We start from the raw sequence: 5,626 nt of genomic DNA on the forward strand, positions 1-5,626 counted from the left end.
GGCAGCTTCACTTAATGCATCACCACCTCATTAATGGCGGCAGCTTCAGTTAATGCATCACCACCTCATTAATGATGGCAGCTTCACTTAAAGCATCTCCACATTGATGACGGCAGCCAGGTCACCCGTGATACAAGTCAGTGTTCGACGTCCATCCATGTCTGAGGACTTGTGGAGATGACGTGAAACACGGCCACTAGGGGCAACAGTGAGCACTGTTACCTTCAAGTATATTTACATGTACATGTGAGTCATTTAGCAGATGCTCTTATCCAGAGCCACTTACAGTGCATTCATCCTAAAATTACTAGGTGTGACAACCACATATCACAGGCATAGAAAGTAAATTTTCCCTCAATAACGTAGCTATCAGTAGAGCCAGAGCTAGAAGGCGGGGGGATGGGCAGGGTCTCTGCTGTCCTAGCTTCAGGGGGAAGCTGGTTCCAACATTTGGGTGCCAGGACAGAGAAGAGCTTGGACTGAGCTGAGCGGGAGCCAAGAGACCTGAGGTGGCAGATAGGAGTGCTCAGGTTGGGGTGTAGGCTTGGGGAATAGCCTGAGGGTGGGGGGGGCAGTTCCTCTTGCTGTTCCATAGGTAAACACCATAGTCTTGTAGTGGATACGAGCTTAGACTGGAAGCCAGTGGAGTGTGCGGAGGAGCGGTGTGACATGAGAGAACTTGGGATGGTTGAAAACCAGGCAGGCTGCAGAATTCTGGACAAGTTGCAGGGGTTTGATGGCACAAGCGGGGAGCCCAGCCAACAGCGAGTTGCAGTAGTCCAGACAGGAGAGGACAAGACCCTTGATTAGGACCTGCACCGCTTCCTGTGTGAGGTAGGGTCGTACTCTACGGATGTTGTAGCGCATGAACCTGCAGGAGCGGGTCACTGCTTTGATGTTTGCAGAGAATGACAGTGTGTTGTCCAGGGTCACACCAAGGTTTTTTGTACTCTGGGAGGGCGACACTGTGGAGGTGTCAACCGTGATGGAGAGGTCTTTGAGCGGGCAGGTTGTCCTCAGGGGTAAGAGCAGCTCCCTCTTGTGGAGGTTGAGCTTGAGGTTGTGGGCTGACATCCCAGTTGAGATATCTGCCAGGCACACAGAGATGTGTGTCACCACCTGGGTGTCAGAAGGGGGGAGAGCAGGTTTGGGTTTTTCTACAGCATTGTGGACGGGGATGGTGGATGTGCGTAAGCAGCTGTTTTTGTTTTAAGCCTACCCAAACCTTAACCATTCAGAGTTAATACCTAAACTTAACCCTAACCTTCAAAATTCAGAGTTAATTCCTAAACGTAACACTAACCTTCAAAATTCAGAGTTAATTGCTAAACTTAACCCTAACATAAAAAATTCAAAGTTAGTTCCAAAACTTAACCCTAACCTTAAAAATTCTGAGTTAATGTCGAAACTTGACCTTAAACACTTTTTTTGACACAGATTTGACATTTGGAACCAGTTCTAAATGTTATATTGAGAAACATGGATGAACATGTAATTCTGACGTGAGACTGCGAGGGCTGGGTGCAGCAGAGAGGACACCCACACACACACACATTCAGACGTTTGGAACTCTTGGTCCCCCGTTGTGGAGTCAGGTCACATTAGCTAAAGTGGCCGTGATGCACCCAGGGACGGCCAATCAAATCTTGTTATTCTCAGCCAGAAGACCAATCAGATGTCGTTAATAGCAGACAGGCCACTTTTATTTTCGTAAGCAACCTATGGGCGAAATGTCAGACTGTCGTCAGCATTTAGAGGAGATACACTACTACCCTGATGCACTGATGCACACACACACACACACACACACACACACACACACACACACACACACACACACACACACACACACACACACACACACACACACACACACACACACACACACACACACACACACACACACACACACACACACACACACACACACACACACAAACGGAGGTTTCAACTCAGTAGACAGACTCAGAGGAGTAGTACGGTCCATCTGGCCAGGAGGTTAGGGTTAGGGTTGGTCCGTCTGGCCAGGAGGTTAGGGTTAGGGTTGGTCCGTCTGGCCGGGAGGTTAGGGTTGTGGTTGGTCCGTCTGGCCGGGAGGTTAGGGTTAGGGTTGGTCCGTCTGGCCAGGAGGTTAGGGTTAGGGTTGGTCCGTCTGGCCGGGAGGTTAGGGTTAGGGTTGGTCCGTCTGGCCGGGAGGTTAGGGTTAGGGTTGATCTGTCTGGCCAGGAGGTTAGGGTTAGGGTTGGTCCGTCTGTCCGGGAGGTTAGGGTTAGGGTTGGTCCGTCTGGCCGGGAGGTTAGGGTTAGGGTTAGGGTTAGGGTTAGGGTTTGTCCGTCTGTCCGGGAGGTTAGGGTTGGTCCGTCTGGCCAGGAGGATAGGGTTGTGGTTGGTCTGTCTGGCCGGGAGGTTAGGGTTAGGGTTGGTCCGTCTGGCCAGGAGGTTAGGGTTAGGGTTGGTCCGTCTGGCCAGGAGGTTAGGGTTAGGGTTGGTCCGTCTGGCCAGGAGGTTAGGGTTATGGTTGGTCTGTCTGGCCAGGAGGTTAGGGTTATGGTTGGTCCGTCTGGCCAGGAGGTTAGGGTTATGGTTGGTCTGTCTGGCCGGGATGTTAGGGTTATAGATGGTCCGTCTGGCCAGGCGGTTAGGGTAAGGGTTGGTCCGTCTGGCTGGGCGGTTTGGGTTTGGGTTAGGGTTGGTCCGTCTGGCTGGGCGGTTTGGGTTTGGGTTAGGGTTGGTCCGTCTGGCTGGGCGGTTTGGGTTTGGGTTGGATCGTCTGGCTGGGCGGTTAGGGTAAGGGTTAGGGTTGGTCCGTCTGGCTGGGCGGTTTGGGTTTGGGTTAGGGTTGGTCCGTCTGGCTGGGCGGTTTGGGTTTGGGTTGGATCGTCTGGTTGGGCGGTTAGGGTAAGGGTTAGGGTTGGTCCGTCTGGCTGGGTGGTTTGGGTTGGATCGTCTGGCTGGGAGGTTAGGGTAAGGGTAAGGGTTTTTCCGTCTGGCTGGGAGGTTAGGGTAAGGGTAAGGGTTGGTCCGTCTGGCCGGGAGGTTAGGGTTATGGTTGGTCCGTCTGGCCAGGCGGATAGGGTTAGGGTTCGTGTGTCTGGCCAGGCGGTTAGGGTTAGGGTTGGTCAGTCTGGCTGGGCGGTTAGGGTAAGGGTTGGTCAGTCTGGCTGGGAGGTTAGGGTAAGGGTTAGGGTTGGTCCGTCTGGCTGGGCGGTTAGGGTTTGGGTTGGATCGTCTGGCCAGGAGGTTAGGTTTAGGGTTGGTCCATCTATCCATCACGGCAGGTGTTTATTTCCGTCCCACTAGGTGGTAGTGATGTGATCTGACTCTACAGTAGTTATGAGCCTCTGGTACAGATGCCTCATGTACTGTATTCTAACTACAGGCCCTACAGTCTGACTAACATGTTATTTATCAGCTGTCTCTGGAGATCAGTGTCTCTTGACCGTTTCCTTCAAGCGTGGAGGCTTTTCACAACACAGACAAGTTAGCTAGCTTGGCCGCGTCCTGAAGGAGAAAGACTGTGTGTGTGTGTGTGTGTGTGTGTGTGTGTGTGTGTGTGTGTGTGTGTATGTGTGTGTGTGTGTGTGTGTGTGTGTGTGTGTGTGTGTGTGTGTGTGTGTGTGTGTGTGTGTGTGTGTGTGTGTGTGTGTGTGTGTGTGTGTGTGTGTGTGTGTTTGAGTGTGTCCTGATTATGGAACACAGCCAAGAAGTGGCTTAAAATACTATATCTGGAGCTTGCCTGGGACCATGGAACCAATCAAATCTGCAAACCCGCCCATCTGACACTCCAGGCAGACTACAGCAAACCCGCCCATCTGACACTCCAGGCAGACTACAGCAAACCCGCCCATCTGACACTCCAGGCAGGCTACAGCAAACCCCGCCCATCTGACACTCCAGGCAGACTACAGCAAACCCGCCCATCTGACACTCCAGGCAGACTACAGCAAACCCGCCCATCTGACACTCCAGGCAGACTACAGCAAACCCGCCCATCTGACACTCCAGGCAGACTACAGCAAACCCGCCCATCTGACACTCCAGGCAGGCTACAGCAAACCCCGCCCATCTGACACTCCAGGCAGGCTACAGCAAACCCCGCCCATCTGGTACTCCAGGCAGGCTACAGCAAATGCTCACAGTATCTGAAAGATTTCAAATAGTATTTGAACCCAGGTCTGCTGAGAAGACACAACACGGGCAGTACACAGTGGAGGACTGAAAACCATGGGTTTCACCTACACACCACACACACACACACACACACACACACACACACACACACACACACACCACACACACACACACACACACACACACACACACACACACACACACACACACACACACACACACACACACACGACTATGGGCTTCACTTGGGGTGAAGCTGAGAGAAGTGCAGGGGACCATCAGACTTGTCTTGTAGACCCTGGACTGAACATGGAACAATAAGACAAAGGCATACATTTATTTTACCTTTATTTAACTAGGCGTTTCGCAACACCTAAAACTATCTAGGTCAAGTTCTAACCAGCTATAGATAAGGTCATGTTCTAACCAGCCATAGATAAGAAGGTAATGTTCTAACCAGCCATAGATAAGAAGGTAATGTTCTAACCAGCCATAGATAAGAAGGTAATGTTCTAACCAGCCATAGATAAGAAGGTAATGTTCTAACCAGCCATAGATAAGAAGGTAATGTTCTAACCAGCCATAGATAAGAAGGTAATGTTCTAACCAGCCATAGATAAGAAGGTAATGTTCTAACCAGCCATAGATAAGAAGGTCATGTACTAACCAGCCATAGATAAGAAGGTAATGTTCTAACCAGCCATTGATAAGAAGGTAATGTTCTAACCAGCCATAGATAAGAAGGTAATGTACTAACCAGCCATAGATAAGAAGGTAATGTTCTAACCAGCCATAGATAAGAAGGTCATGTACTAACCAGCCATAGATAAGAAGGTAATGTTCTAACCAGCCATAGATAAGAAGGTAATGTTCTAACCAGCCATAGATAAGAAGGTCATGTACTAACCAGCCATAGATAAGAAGGTAATGTTCTAACCAGCCATAGATAAGAAGGTAATGTTCTAACCAGCCATAGATAAGAAGGTCATGTACTAACCAGCCATAGATAAGAAGGTAATGTTCTAACCAGCCATAGATAAGAAGGTAATGTTCTAACCAGCCATTGATAAGAAGGTAATGTAATAACAGCCATAGATACGAAGGTAATGTTCTAACCAGCCATAGATGAGAAGGTAATATTCTAACCAGCGAAAGATAAGAAGGTAATGTTCTAACCAGCCATAGATAAGAAGGTAATGTTCTAACCAGCCATAGATAAGAAAGTAATGTTCTAACCAGCCATAGATAAGGTAATGTTCTAACCAGCCATAGATAAGAAGGTAACGTTCTAACCAGCCATAGACAAGAAGGCAATGTTCTAACCAGCCATAGACAAGAAGGTAATGTTCTAACCAGCTATAGATAAGAAGGTAATGTTCTAACCAGCCATAGATAAGAAGGTAATGTTCTAACCAGCCATAGATAAGAAGGTCGTGTTCTAACCAGCAAGTCCCACTTTTCATATAGAAGAAGATGAGTGTCCATAGTTTGGTCT

This window comes from Salmo salar, chromosome 12, assembly GCF_965601325.2.
Source record: "Salmo salar chromosome 12, fSalSal1, whole genome shotgun sequence".
Lineage (NCBI taxonomy): Eukaryota > Metazoa > Chordata > Actinopteri > Salmoniformes > Salmonidae > Salmo > Salmo salar.